The sequence below is a fragment of the Trichomycterus rosablanca genome, chromosome 12 (genome assembly GCF_030014385.1).
Source record: "Trichomycterus rosablanca isolate fTriRos1 chromosome 12, fTriRos1.hap1, whole genome shotgun sequence".
In the NCBI taxonomy this organism is placed as follows: Eukaryota; Metazoa; Chordata; class Actinopteri; order Siluriformes; family Trichomycteridae; genus Trichomycterus; species Trichomycterus rosablanca.
Window position 1 is genome coordinate 31,220,543 of NC_085999.1, and position 16,502 is coordinate 31,237,044.

Here is a 16,502-nt window from a genome sequence, read left to right on the forward strand (position 1 = left end):
GCAGCCATGTGCCATCTGCCGGGGATAAACATTAGTTAGAGTAGCCATGGTAAGAGTATGCCACACTTATTGCGGTCTGCTGCATAGCTTCCCAGTGGTCTGGTCAGCCGTAATTAAAGTGGATAGCTTTAGACCAGCAAAAGGTCACTAACTGGCACAAGTAGCATGCGGTTATGACACAGCATACTTAGGTCACGCTATGTGGGCCTTGTTCAGACAGCATCACCTGCGAGATCAGAGCGAGATTTTTAATGCTCCATTAATCTGCAGTAAAGAGTTAAAGACCTCCTTACTTTCAGAGCACTGAAAAACAAAATGACCATGATGTTGTTCATGCACAGTAGGAAATGTCTGCCTCTTTATAGCTTACTTAGTATGGTTTAGTCCACTTAAAAATTGGGGTTCAAATCATTAATATTTACTGTGTATTATTATTTATTTTAATTCTCATTTGCTTCTTATATTCTGATAGGGTCGTATGGCTGAAATACATATTGGATGGGATCTCAGACAGTCACACACTCCTGGGGGCATTGTAACCCAACCATGTTTTTGAAATGTGCCAGGAAAACAAGGTTGAGGTACCTGACAAAAAACACAAGAAAACTCACCACATACGAGGACCAGTAGCAAAGTAACCCTGGATCTAAGCAATCATGTTATTGTGGTTGCTGAGCAGTTCCATGTCTCAGCATCCAGAACAGGGCCGGCGCTAGGGTGGGGTGCATTGCCCCCCCAGATCCCCCCCAGTGCAACGCAAGCAAAGGCATTTTTTTTAATTACCTCTGAACCTGTAACAGGGTGAGCGATTTTAAGTAGTGTTCACTTTTAGTCTTAGTAACGCCGTGTGTGCGCAAGTTATATCAGCATTACAATGTGTTTAATACACCGCTGTTTGAGTAGTGCAGTGGGCAGAGCGCATCTCGCATATTTTTCCACCCTAGGTTCGAATCTGGCTTAGGGCGAAACTAGAGTAAAACATGCAGGGCCGGTGCCATGGGGGCGCTGGGGTGGACATTGCCCCCCCCCACACCCCCCAGATTTTCTCACTGCCCCCCCAATCAACGCAGTCCAGAACCGAGGCTGATCCAGAATTAGATTTTAGCAAAAGGGAAGTGTCAGGGTCATCCAGGCCCTCAGAATTAGCCTAACATATTCTAAAATCAATATAATATGTAGAAAAACATATTATAATAAGTGATCAGTTCTATTTTATTTGATCTACAATCTGACAATCAACATTTAAACAAATAAAATCTAAGCAAATAAATCCTTCATACCTGCCTATTCAATTTGTGTTTGTGAATAAATGTAAAGGGTTAGATTAAAGAGGGCCCACTGGCTTCTTCTGAAGTCTAAAGAAAGAACAGTGGGCTATACATTTACCCACCTCTGTATTCAATTCAATTTATTCAATTCAATAAAAGACCAATTTTAAATGACAGTAAAACTGACCAATCGCATCTTCCATCTAAATGAGGTGGGCTTTTTTATTGCTAACTTGGACACTGGTATAATATAGAATTTATTTAATAGCAGTATTGTGGATGAACTTATCCACAGTAAACACATTCAGGATGAAATAGGACTTTGATTGCCAGGCCTTCTGGTTCAATATTAGTGCCTGACCTAAAAAAAAAAGCAACAGGTACTACCTAGGACTGCTTGCTGTGCTTCCTAATAGCAAAACGTGGAACATGTGCAACATGGTTTTATGCCTGTGATTTACATTACTTACCCTCTTATCTTGCCTCCTGTGAAAAAGACGGAGAATTACAGGGTGCCACAACTGAAAAGTGGCTGGTGTGCCATGGCATGCCTGAGAGTGTGTATGCAGTGTTGATGGCTCTTTGACAGAAAAGGTTTTTGGATATTGAAAGTGACGACCCAGCATGAAACATGCATGAAAGTCACTTCTCAGAGATCTGACCTTTTTCGGTTCTGTCTGGAGGGGAGGGGGGATCAGGACAGAACTGATTTGGATGGGTGGAATAATACATGATAGGACAGTGATGCAATTTTTTTTTAAACCATTCTTTTAATATTATATGAGCTTATGCTGCATTAAAGTGGTTGTATGACTTAGAAATAAATGTTTTTAAGAAACTGAATGATGTAAGCTGGTGTATGTACAATGAAGTCATTAATTTATTTATTTTTGTGTTATGTTTTACCATCATTTTATTTGTCAGGGTTGTGGTGGGTCCACTTTCCCCAGAATCACCTAGAAGAATGCAGTAATACACCTCGGACAGGATGTCAAACATTTGTTCAATGCTGATAAAAGTAGGCGCTTACAGGATGTCAGTGTCCTTATCTATGAGCACTAGTGGTCATTGAATGTTTTAGAAGGGCAGTAAAGGGCATGACTTGGGCAAAATGGTTTTGCTCGATAATAGCTAGTCTTTTAAAATTAGCAATGGCTAAAGTGACATCAGGAGGCACGGTGGCTCGGTGGGTAGCACTGTCGCCTCACAGCAAGAAGGTCCAGGGTTCGATCCCCAGGCGAGGTGGTCCAGGTCCTTTCTGTGCGGAGTTTGCATGTTCTCCCCGTGTCTGTGTGGGTTTCCTCCGGGAGCTCCGGTTTCCTCCCACAGTCCAAAAACAAGCAGTCAGGTTAATTGGAGACACTGAATTGCCCTATAGGTGAATGGGTATGTGTATTTGTGTGTATGTGTGTCCATCTTGCAATGGACTGGCACCCCGTCCAGGGTGTTACTGTGTGCCTTGCGCCCATTGAAAAGCTGAGATAGGCTCCAGCACCCCCCGCAACTCTAATTGGATAAGCGGTTAAGAAAGTGAGTAAGTAAAGTGACATCAATGTTCTTCAATGGTCAGGACCCCCACTGGACCACCACAGAGCAGGTATTATTTGGGTGGTGGATCATTCTCAGCACTACGGTGACACTGACATGGTGGTGGTGTGTTAGTGTGCGTTGTGCTGGTATGAGTGGATCAGGCACAGCAATGCTGCTGGAGTTTTTAAATACTGTGTCCACTCTATAAGACACTCCTACCTAGTTGGTCCACCTTGTAGATGTAAAGTCAGAGACGATCACTCATCTATTGCTGCTGTTTGAGTTGGTCATCTTCTAGACCTTCATTACTGTTGGCTGGATATTTTTGGTTGGTGGACTATTCTCAGTCCAGCTGTGACAGTGAGGTGTTTAAAAACTCTATCAGCGCTGCTGTGTCTTATCCACTCATACCAGCACAACACACACTAACACACCACCACCATGTCAGTGTCATTGCAGTGCTAAGAATTATCCACCACCCAAATAATACCTGCTCTGTGGTGGTCCTGTGGGGGTCCTGATCATTGAAGAACAGCATGAAAAGAGGCTAAAAAACTTCAAAGTGCTTCTACATGATAAGTGGAGCTGATAAAATGGACAGTGAGTGTAGAAACGAGGTGGTTTTAATGTTATGGTCGATCAGTGTATTTAGCAAAATTTCATATCTATAAATGTTGGTTTAGCCACTATGGAGATGATGGTTTGAATTTAAATAAGGATATTGCAAAACATGATGCTAAGATATGCCACTCACTACTTCCTGTGACAAATGTACGCTAACGTTAGGAATGATATTTAACGGAATCTTAATGAAAATAAACCAAATAAACGTGATATTTTTACAATTATTGTTATTATTTAAATTATTATTATTATTATTATTATTATTATTATTATTAGTAGTAGTAGTAGTAGTAGTAGTAGTAGTAGTAGTTGTAGTAGTAGTAGTAGTAATTTTTATTAAATGAGCTGTGTGTATTGTATATGACCACTAGGGGGAACCGAATACTGTATTTAGAGAAATACACACGAAAAATATCGAAAATTCTGGATTATGCTTATTACCATGGTGAATGAGTGAAAAGAGCAGAATAACTCGAAGAAAAATTCATAATGAACCCAAAAACAAAAAGATAAAAAGATGTTTTTATGTGAGAGTGGCGATACTACTAGTCAGTTGTGTCTGTGGCTCCTATATGTATTCCATTCGCTTGGAACTCCAGTGCATCCAGTTCAGTTAAAATCATTCTTCATATCTTACATCCTCGAACTCTGAGGATCCTTGACTGGATGAGCATCCAGAATAAATGATAATGATACTGTGAAATATTATTTTTGGGAGGGCTGCCCGGGTGTGAAATAGAGAATAGTGAAATGGACTTTGGTTAGCTTTTAAGCTGCCCTGCCCGGCGCATATGGCCGGGCCTCCCGCTGGCTCATTGTTGGTGGCTATGGCTGGTCTTTGTCGTTGGCCTCATGTGGCTTGTGTCCGTTCCCATCATCACCACTTACGCGTTCCTCTCTGGACGGCTTTCTCCAAACATTCAGTCATCACACTCGTGTGAACTCACCCAAGGCACATAAAACTGCTGGTCAGATTTAGCATGGCGTTTAATTACAGCTTCCAGTTTCAGTTGTCATTTCAAATTTTATTTAACCCCCACCCTTATTTTTATTCATTTATGTTTCTACGACAGGCTGAATTGCCATTTTTCTTACATATCTATTTTATGACGGGCATTGGCCAAAGCCCTGCAATGGATTTTGCTGTCTGGCTTTTTTTTTTTTACTTTTTTAATACTAATGATTATTATTATTATTGATTTACTTATTTACATGTGGTCTAGGTTTCTTTTTGCTATAATTGTTACATTTATGACATTTAGCACTAGGTTATTTACAACTGTGACCAAACACTTGCAATTTGGCAGTGATTGGGCTTGAACTGGCAACCTCCTGATTCATTTTCCAGTGCCTTAATCACTGAGACACCCCTGCCTAAAAAATCATAATGAACACCGTGTCGTAATAAAAAATAAATAATTATTATTTTTAATATTATTATTATTATTATTATTATTATTATTATTGTGGTTTCCCTTTAGAGGGGAAAATACACACGGCATATTTCCTATTTTGTAGCATATACTTATTTAGTTGAACTGCACTGATACTTTATTTATTTATTTATATTTATTTATTTGTATGTATATTTTTGGTAACGCTGATAGTCCTTCCAATTGGATGATTTTAATGAGCAGGCTTCCCTGATTGACTGGGTAAATGTGGATATGGGTGTGTTAAGGGCACAGAGAATATGTAAGTGTGGCTGCTATGTTTGTGTATCTGTACGTGAGAATTTATAGACTGTGCCTTATGGTATAACTGATAATGCTGTGGATCATGCTATAGATTAAGAGTGTGTGCCAGGTCGGCTGTGTGAAGAGTTAAACCAGGTCTGGATTCTCAGTTGCACCCGGCAGGGGAGGAGTACCCGGCTCCAGCCAGCTGGCTTCACACAGACGATCTGAGCCCCGAGTGTCTGCCTCGTACTGTGTGGATGTCTGTGTATGTGTGTGTGAAAGAGGCTGAGAGGAAACAGGAAGCTTTCATGAATATATGCATTGTGCCTATTTCTATCCATGTGTGTTATTAATATACTCCTAGAGACTGAAGTATTTATACATTTTGTTTCATGTGAAATGGCTTGTAGCTGACTTGTTTTGAACAGGATTACTTGTTTCTTATACACTAAATGGCCAAAAGTATGTGGACACTTGACCATAATCTAGAGCACAGCCCAGTTTAAAGCCATGACATTATTATTAAGTTGCCCTCATGTCCCTATGCGGATATCGCCTTCACTCCTCACTTTTTTGGAGATTTTGGAATGTATTTGTGAGAATTTGTGTCCATTTACTTACAAGAGTATTTGTAAGATCGGGCGCTGATGTTGGGCAAAAGGACTGAGTCTTAATCGACTTTCCAATTCATCCCAGTGGTTTCCCAATTAAATAATGTCTGTAACAACACATTTGTCATATATTTTGGATTACCTAGTAAGAGATTTTTAAACGAACTAATCACTTTATAATGATAAAGTATAAAATCACAGTAATTTAAATAGGAAGGAGCAAAAATATAAAACCCCACTTTATGATTATTCAAGATTCCAATTACTTAAAAAGCACGAGTGGGTATTCAGGTGATGTCTACAAATCATACTGTTTAATTACAGTGTATATTAAGAAGAGTGTATATTAAGAAAAGTGTATATTAAGAAATATAAATTAAATATAAAAAAACTGTACGTACATGTAAAGATCTTACTGTGGACATTTTCAGGTGAATATTGATGTCGAAGTTGGGACAACATTTTAATACCATCCTTACAATAGCCAAATCAATTCTCTGCAAAAAAAAGTTTAAGGTGAAGTAACGTTTAGACAGCAAACTTGTCAAACAATGTCTATATGGACCTAAGACATGCACTTATGTAGAAACAGAAAAGTTCCCCAAAATGTTGCCACAATGTTGGAAACAATTGATTTTTTTTATAGTTAAAACCTGCAAGCAATGGATGTGGGTGTAAACATACTATATATTTGGCCATATAGTGTTTATCAGAGCTTAATTTGTTTTTACTTTATTTTAATCAATTGGTTTGTACTGGTCAGGGTTGTAGCAGGTCCAATTTCACCAAGAAACTATAGGCACAAAGTAGAAATACCCTGGACAAGGTGCCCATTGCAAGACTTCAGACCCCCCCCCAGCCAGATATTACCAATCGCCATGCAAAGGGTTGGCACCCATCCAGGGTGTGTCACTGCATCCATAATTACACATATTACACATATTCTCCATTCATAAATGCTCTGTAATTTTGTCTGTAGTGTCAAACAAAACAAATGATGGAAATACTTAGTTTAGTAATAATTAGTTTAGTAACTTAGTAATAATTAGTTTTATTAATGATTTTATAATCATATGAAAATACTGAGAATCTGAGGCTTCCAACAATATGTTGATCAGATTTATAAACCAAGTAGATGCCAATAAATTTCACACTGAAAGTAACTCCGTGCTGTCCCGCTACATTACCACATGAACATCTGTCCCTACACTTTGGCTGATGTCTGCAGACGTTTTCATGTTACTCAGCCAAAGTGGCTGCTGGTTTTTCAGCTCGTCTAGGCCAGAGCCTGTATTTCGGATGTCATTTTGGCTAGTTTCATATTGTTTCATTCACGGAGCGTGGACTAATTATTTGAGCAGGGCTGCTCGGCTGCTAACAGAGTGACAGTTGCCATTATTGGAGTGATCAGGCTGTTGGTAGGCCTCTGCTTAACCCGTTTGATGTATATTAACTATAATTGGTGCCACAGCCACAATGATGTTTAGTAAACCTTTCTGCCATTTTCCAGGAGGATGGCCAGAAGGAATCTAGGGTGGAGGCTGGTGCTCGGAGACATTTCTTGACCCTACACACCCAGTGCAAATGTAAGACAAGCCTTGGTTAAAATGAATTTCAAAAAATGATTTCCTCTGTATTATATTATCTAACAAACTTTTGTTTTTGATGTTTTATTGCTGGGGCTACACTATTTAAACACACTGCATTATGTAGTGTATTTAAATATGGCTACAAAGCATTTTGTGACCCATTACAAACATATTAACTCATTTTAATATGTTGATAATTGTCCTGCTTCAAAACCCATTTACTTTTTTCAGATTCGTGGACAGATGACCGTACCTTTTTTTCTCGAGATTTATTATATTTCAGGTCCAAAGCACCCTCAGCCACCCCACAATGTATAACACTGTTTTTGCTTATTGCAAACCCTTGTTTTCAAAGAACATTATACCATTTTTTCTAAATGTCAGGTGAGCACAGCTGTTTCTCTAGGTTAGCAGTGGTTTTCCTCTTTGCCTTCTTCCTCTGAATCTTAGTTTTGCTTTTTTTTGTCTTTTGCAGTGTGGGGTCATGAACACTGTTAGCTTGGGGGTTTTTTTTGTGAGTTTTTGTGACTTTCTGGATCAGTTGTCACTATACCCTTGGAGAAAGTTTAGCAGACCTGCCACTTCTGAATGGATTCTTTATTTGAAAATAATGTGTTTCACTCTGGGTTGATGGAGTCCTAGGCAGACTGAATAAAAAAGGAGCTGTACTGGGGTGAGACAAGCATTGCCACAGAAGCATCTGGTGTAGCCCCGTGCCTGCACGATTTCAAAGATGAATTTAATAATCAGGATGCTTAACCAAGGTAGAACAATACTGTGGCTTAAGAGCCACAACCAAATAGGGAGAATATATATGGAAAAAATAGTTCCAAAATAATGGAAACTAATAAACGGACAGATTGTATGGATAAGGGACAGAACTCAAACGTAAACCGGTTGTCACAACTGGGTTAGCTATTCAGCCCACCATGTGACAACCTAGTTTTTAGAAAAAGAATAGAGAAAGAGAAGCAGGTTAGCCACTAATCCAGCTGCGGTAGCCTGTATCCCGGGTGGAACACTTGTTGGGCTTGCTCATAAGAGAGCCGCCCAGGGCGGTTTGGTCATGACGGCCAAAAAGTCACCGCAACACCAACTGTGTTCCCTGGAATTAAAACAGTGTGCCAACATTAGCATTAGAGGAAAGCCAGGCTTGACCAAGCAACATAATGGTTTCAGAGGAGAGACAAAAGCAGGTTGGCAATGGAGAAGTTAGCAACAGTCTGGAGTAAACCAGGATTAAACATGATCCATCCACCTGGAGCAAATTAATGTTCAGTGAGGCCCAGCCTGTTAGTTCATGAAACCCACACAAGTTATCTGATCCTCCATGCATGGTTAATGGCATGGCAAGTGGGCATAATACTGTAATCTTCACCCCCTGCTGAGCTACTGTATATAGCACATGTGCCCATTACGAATGATTGAATGTAAAATCTGGTCAAATCGCATTTTTTTTTCTTATTCTGATTTATGAGTTGAACATTAAGAGTATTAATTGATTCATTGATCTGCTGTCACATGACTAACTGACTGGATAATTATATGAATTTGCAGGTTCCTAATAAAGTGGCCAGTAAGTGTATGTCTCTATAGTGTAGTAAGAGAAGGATCAGGGACTCTGGATGGTTACACACAGCTGCCGTGTTGTACCAGTGTATTGCTGTTGAATATCAGCAGTGACAGTGAGCCGCTCATTAAGCCCAATCAGTGTCAGACTAAGGGAGGGTTGAGCGGGGGGACACTTGAGGTTTAAAGTAGTGACATGGAAGGCTGATCCCTGTGCTGGCCGGAGATGGGAAGGGGGGAACACTTCTGCTTGTAGTAGATCATAATGCTGTGCTGATTTATTTAATACACTGACCCCCGTCCAGCTCAGGATCTTTTGCTTATACCAGGGGTGTCTAAACCTTTTTTTTTATAGAAGTAGGTCATATTAACAAAAACAGCTGGATAGTCTTGTGCTAAAATAATATTAAGTATTTTAAAAAGTATAAAAGGTAAACAAGTATTTAATCAGTAAAGTTTTTATTTAATGTATGATCAGTGTGTGCTTGGTTTGACGAGTTTAATGTGATATAACAGGCCTGCACAAAGCTTTTATTATTAAGCAATTCAAGCAATCTTTAACCATCATAATGGTAAACCAAGGATCTGACAATCGTTATGGGGGCCCCTGGTGGCTGCAGGGCCCTAGACAGCTGTTTTCCCCCCTTTGTTGTGCCAGTTCTGCTTATAAGTCACTTATAATGGAAATCTAAGGGCAGAATTTGGGGCCACTATCATCCTCATTATTGTTGTTATTATTATTATTATTATTATTATTGCTTATGTCACTTATAATGGAAATTTAAGGGCAGAATTTGGGGCCACTATTATTATTATTATTATTATTATTATTATTGTTGTTATTTTTATTATTGTTGTTATTATTATTATTATTATTATTATTGCTTATAAGTCACATAATGGAAATGTAAGGGCAGAATTTGGGGCCATTATTATTATTATTATTATTATTATTATTGCTTATAAGTCACTTATAATGGAAATTTAAGGGCAGAATTTGGGGCCACTATTATTATTATTATTTTTATTTATTTATTTATTTATTTTTACCGGTAAATGTGTTAACATGCTTATTACAGATTAGAGATAATATTGGATACATACCCTGTAGTATTCTTTTAAATTAATAATCTAAATATTTAATTACTATGTTCAGAATTCATGTATTAATCATATAAATTTAGCAGCCTATCAGGTTCACAATAGTCCAACAAAAAACTCTCCTACATTAACAGCATCTGTTTAACTGCTACACTTTTCTCAGGGGCAAAATAGTAAGTGCTGGTGTATAATTTTAACGCCCTGTCACAGTTCGGCTACTTCTGAACAGGCTTCAGTGGTGAAAAATGAGAAACAAATGTTCTACTGACAGTTGTTCTCATGCCCGAGGAGGCAGGATATTTATATCAAAAAAGGTGCTAACATAAACAGGCTTCATAGACTGGCCCACACGTTGGGTGTGATGAGGGGCAAGAGCAAATTTGGCTCCTTGAGCACTTTAATGTGTGAATTATGCGACTTTTATCGGCTGGATGGATGGATGGGTGGGCGGATGCAATGGGTAGGACTTTAGAGATGGTGTGAATTGGTAAACCTTATCAGCCTGTTGAATTATTATTTTTTGAATGATTGTTTTGATTGTATTTATTTTATAATTATGATTGCTTTTACTTTTTATTGTTTGTAGTTCCAGTGCTGTTTTGATTTTTTTTAACCTTTTAAAAAAATGCTATGTATGTATGTATGTATGTACTGTATGTACTGTATGTATGTATGTATGCATGTATGTATGTATGTATGTGTCTATCCATCCATCCATCATCCATCCATCCATCCATCTACTTGTGAAGGATGGGAATGCCAGAGGGGATTCCTCATAACTTATTATTCATTATTAATTTTTGAATGATTGTTTTAATTGTAATTATTTTTATAAGGAATTACTTAACTTCTTATTGTTTGTAGTTCAAATGCTCTAGATATAAAAAATAACCTGTTTAGAATTTGTTTCTATTAACCTTTCCAAAAGATGCTATGTATGTTTGTTTGTTTGTTTCTCTCTCTCTCTCTCTCTCTCTCTCTCTCTCTCTCTCTCTCTCTCTCTCTCTCTCTCTCTCTCTCTCTCTCTCTATCTATCTATCTATCTATCTATCTATCTACCTGTGAAGGGTGGGGATTACTCATAAGTGCTGCAGTTATGCCCTCTGCTGGCTGACTGATGGTGTCTGCACAGAGGCGGGGGATAATAAAGATCAGTGTGATCACTCTCCGTGCATACAGATTTCCATATGAGCTCACCTCATGAAAGTGTAAAGGAAGTGGCTTGGCTTCCTCCCTTGGGCATTATCCAGTCATGTCCATCTAGCTGTCCGAGATTCAAACCCTGGATACCAAGCTCTCAGCAGTAGTGGGTAAGCATACTTTACCCCTTAATTGTGAGCTAATAATAAGTTCCCCAAATTTTAAATTATGCAGCCTGGTTATTCTGCTATGGCTATTTTATACAGTAAGTCCAGTTGCAAATTAACTTTCTTTGCTCAGTTCATGCTGTGTGGTGGGAAGATCAATAATCAGCAGCATGTTACAACACAGCTTCTTGGTCCCAGTAATGTATAACAGTTTGATTCTGCTGTCACTTGTCTTACTGTCACTGTTCACTTGTTTTTAAAGTTCACGGGTCACTGGAGTGGCATTTGGTTCTTGTCCCCAGTAGAAGTCGTGTCCTTACTAACTAGCCAGTTGTGACCACTGTGTGAAGCCATGCTTCTGGCAAGCTGATTTCATAATATTGACCATGTAAGTGACAAGGATGATGGGGCAAATGCTTATGCAAAACTGCATATGAATAATACATAAACTCATATCCAGCCCGGAGACCACACAAACATGGTACATATTGAAATAAGTTAGCATATTGTCCTTGTCTTTTTGATGAGGTGGAAAGCTGGGAAGTGGAAGAAAGGGAGAAAGAGCAATTTCATTTATATTAAACTGAGTGCATAAGCAGCAGTCACGGTACTGATGCTGCAGGCTATGTTGTAGACATGGGATGTAATTGTATATATTGTAAGGGCATATGTGTTCAGCATTGTGTTTTAATACATTGTAAACATGGTTAAACAACACCTTTCTACAATTATCCCCTTTCTATCTTTTCATTGCAAGTATTTGAATATGTGCACACATGAATTTATGCACTAATTCCACACCTACAGACCAAAAACCCAGTTTCTACTGGTGATTTTGTTTTTGAAATTAAATCCAAACATGCTCATTAATTCAGTTTAATAACCTGAGAAAGTATGAGTCAGGGTCAGCCAACCAACACAAAAAAAAGGACAAGAGGAAAATGCCCCCCACCACTCAAAACCAATTTCTATGATTCAGTTAACATGTAGATCAGACAGGGTTACTACACAAACACCCTGCCACTGCTGAGTGGTACCTCAGTACTGTTTAGTTTTCGTCTGACATGTAAAGAGATTACACTTTTTGACATAATCGCCCCCGTCCGTTTTAAACCCCAGCAACAGAAAGGTACAGATTTATTTTTAGCACTTCCAGTTTATAAACTACATTTTAGGAAAAAGTTTAGACATTTTGAACCTTTATCTAACCGATCAAAAGAAATGTACTAAGATTTTAAATGTGAAGCTTGAAACACACTCAAAAAAGGTTGGGACAGGCATGTTTATCACTGTTACAGCACATTTTTTGTTCATTACACTTTTGAGTCGATTGGGAACTTATTCATTCATTCATTGTCTGTTTTATCACAGCTTTATTCTATTCAGGGTCACGGTGGGTACAACTCACTGAGTGAAAGGTAGGAAACACCCAAGACAGGTCACCAGTCCATCACAGGTTAAACACACACATACATGCAAATCTCACACAGAAAAGACTGAGACTGCTCCACCTGGGAATTGAACCCAGGACTTTCCTTTTTTGCATTATTTCCCAATTCTCCTCCCAATCCAGTTGTTTCCAATTACCCGATTGCATTATGCATCTCTACCGATACTGATACTGATCTACACTCCTGATTGAGAAGAGCAAGACTGACACATGCCCTCTCCAACATGTGCGCAGTAGCCGACTGCATCTTTTCCCCTGAACGAGGCAAGTTCATATGCGGATCAGCTTTGTGAAGCGACTGTGCCACCCTCGATTGGGAATTAAGGACACTAATTGTTGCATAAAGTAAAATAAAGTTTTATTTTGCTTCACTTGAGGAAACCTTGTACAAACCTTGTAGTGGTGTAAACACATTATTACCTAATGATTGTTTCAGCAACATTGTAGAGTGTAAGGCAACATCAGTGTAAACAGAAGCTCTTTTTGTTTAATGGAAAGCTATATCTGGAATAACACAACAGGAGTATAGGCAACTTGTATTAAAAAACCTTAAAACCCTACAAGCAGCCTTTAAAAATATAGTACATTAAAGTATGCATAATAATAAACAGTTAATTCCCCCAAGGGGATCAATACAGTCTTATCTTAATAAATATTATGTAAACTAAATCAAATATAACATAATGTAATAGCCAATGCTACAGATTTACAGGAATTATGCTTGTACTGGTTATAAAGGACTCCTGAAGCCTTGTGTACTATACTATAGAATCATTAGTATATTATTAGTAGTAGTATACTGTATTAATATTATTAGTTGTTGTTACTGTCAGATGTGATCTTAACTCCTCTGCCACTTTGTACTAGAGCACAAAGGCCTCTGGGCTAAATGATAAATTCTTACATGTCACGATAAAGAGCTACAAAATAAAAGGGTTCACCATTTACAAATCTGAAAACTCACTTAGTTGCTGCTTACTCATCTGTTAAAAGCAGGAAGGTTTGTACATGAGGGCATCTGACAGTACCATGCTGCTCCGTCAGTGCAGCACATGCTGCAGGCTCTGGCAATCCCTATTGGCTTCCAGGTCATTGAGTAGCAGTGGGGGGAGCAAGTACCAAAGCCTCACGGCAAGCTTCTGACTCACAGCTGGATCTGTAAGGAGGTATCATGGGATATAAGTTGGCAAAACATTACTGGGCTAAAGAGTGTGAAAAATTGAAATGATATCATTTGTAAATGGGGCTGAACATTGGACTTGAAGAGCCCGAGTTCCACAGACTGCCATGAAACTGGGATTCCTGATTTAGACAAATGACACTTATCTATCTGTGGAATGATTTACAGAGGTTGTGGCCCTAATTAATGGCTCTTGAAACTCCTCTAATGTCATTTAATGGAATTTATTTTTTTCCTTGGATATGGTACATTTAAACAAATGGTGCCTCTCTTGCTAAATCCACGACTATCAGTTGTCTGATGTATAATTAAACCAGGGGTCATTTTTATTTATTTATTTATTTATTTATTTTGCACATTGTATGTATGTTCTTTTAATTTTAAATTAAAATTGTCTTATTTTTCTTACTTTTTCTTTTTCTTATTATTCTACACTCTAATGTGGCCGAGTAGTTACAAAAGCATTTTACTGCCAGTTGTACTGTTTATGACTTTGTATTTGACAAACTTTGAATTGATTATATTGTTTTATGATGAAAATATTAAATTCAAAATATTTTAAGTCCTACAGTTATTTCAGTTATTATTTATTTAGGTCTTATGATTAAAACATACATAGTACACTGTTTTACAATATTCATGGTACACCTTGGCACAATCATACAGAAACAGAAAAGCCCACCTCCCCTTTCAAACTGCTGCTAAATTTTAAGCAAATAGTTGATGTAGTATATTATATTTTATACACCCATAGTTTTTGCTGAAAATAACTGAACCCTATCATTGAAGGAGGTTTCCACATACTCTGGCTATATAGTGAGTTACTTTGAGTTACTTGTGATACTGCAGCGCTTCTGTCAACTAAAACCAGTTTGGCCACCTTCCTCTCTTGTACGGGTGGCACAGTGGCTCAGTGGGTAGCACTGTCACCTCACAGCAAGAAGGTCCTGGGTTCGATCACCAGATGGAGCGGTCTGGGTCCTTTCTGTGTGGAGTTTGCATGTTCTCCCTGTGTCTGCATGTGTTTCCTCCAGGAGCTCCGGTTTCCTCCCACAGTCCAAATACATGCAAGTGAGGTGAATTGGAGATACTGTGACTGTTCGACATTAAAGTTTTAAACTGACTACCGTTTCTGTCATGAATGTAACCGAAGTGTAAAACATGACAGTAAAATCCTAATAAATCAATCAAATTAATCTCCTCTCTTTTACACGTGTAGTTTCTTTCAGCAGAACTACTGCTCTCTGGATGCTTTTTGTTCTATTGTTGTATACAAAATTTTGTATATAAAAACTGTTCTGTATATATACTCATTCTCCGCACCCAAAGAAATGTTTTTATATGTATATAACGTAATGTAAACATATTTGGAACTCCCTGTCTCTATGTCTTTGTCTTGGCCTGAGTTAGATTCATTCCTTTGTTTTAGGAGACATCAGAACATCAGAGCCGTGCAAATCTAATCAATTATACAGTTTTACAGATAAAATATTCAATACAAATCAAAACACATTTACAAAAAGTCACAGCATAATGAGAATTTTAAATTGGAAAGATAAACCATTTGTTTATTAGAAATGCCAGTGAGGTGGTGACTTGCCATCCATAAATTTTGTCATCCCTAAATCTCCAGGCCTCAATCCTGGCACTATTTCAAGATTTTTAATGAACCCAGACATCAAAGACATCAAACCCTGGTGATGCATTGTCCATTTGTATCAGGGAGGAGCATGGCAGACAAAGGAAGCTGGAACAAACGAGACCTGCATTCTCACATCAAGTTTATACATTAGGCTCTTAAAAAGAATCATTAGATGCTTACCATGTTTCAGACTACCATTAAATACATGCGGCAAGTATAACAATTTCCTCAAACTGGGTGAAATTGCTTGGATTTTGAACCACTGTGTGCGATATTGATTGACTTGCATCAGATGTCATGCAGCCTGTTTAGCACAGCCAAACTCTGCTTCTTTCTGGAGCTCACTGGTTCCTAAGGGAAACCAGAATAAAAGTCGAGTATCTTGCTGTGCTCCAAAGAAAGTGTGCCAAATGTTATCAAAATAGGATTAGCAGCCAACAGTAGTGTTTAATGAAAGAGGTTAGGTAGTTTCCAAGTAACCTGTGTTTGGAATTTTTAACTATATTGCTGTATGTATGTACTGTATGTATGTATGTATGTATATATGTAAGTATGTATGTATGTATGAAATACCTAGGAATCTACACTCATTATACTGTGTCATAAAGCAACACTTCTTGAATTCTGTTACATTCTATTCTATTAGTTGGACATCATATTTCAAAACTATACGTATAAACACAAACCTTTGTGGCTTTAGAAGCTTTTTTTCACACTTCTGGGATAACTTTCTACTTGATTTTGCAGTGTGTTTGTAGGAATTGTGCAAAATAAGTTTCTATTTCATTACAAATGTGCTTTATTGGGTTAAGGTCAGACCTCTGTGCAGGCCTGACTCTGGTTCCTTCTCACCAAACCTATTAAACCATGTCTATATTGACCTTGCCATGTGCACAGGGGCATATCATGCTAAAACAGCAAAGGAGAATGACCAAATTATTGCCTCAATGTT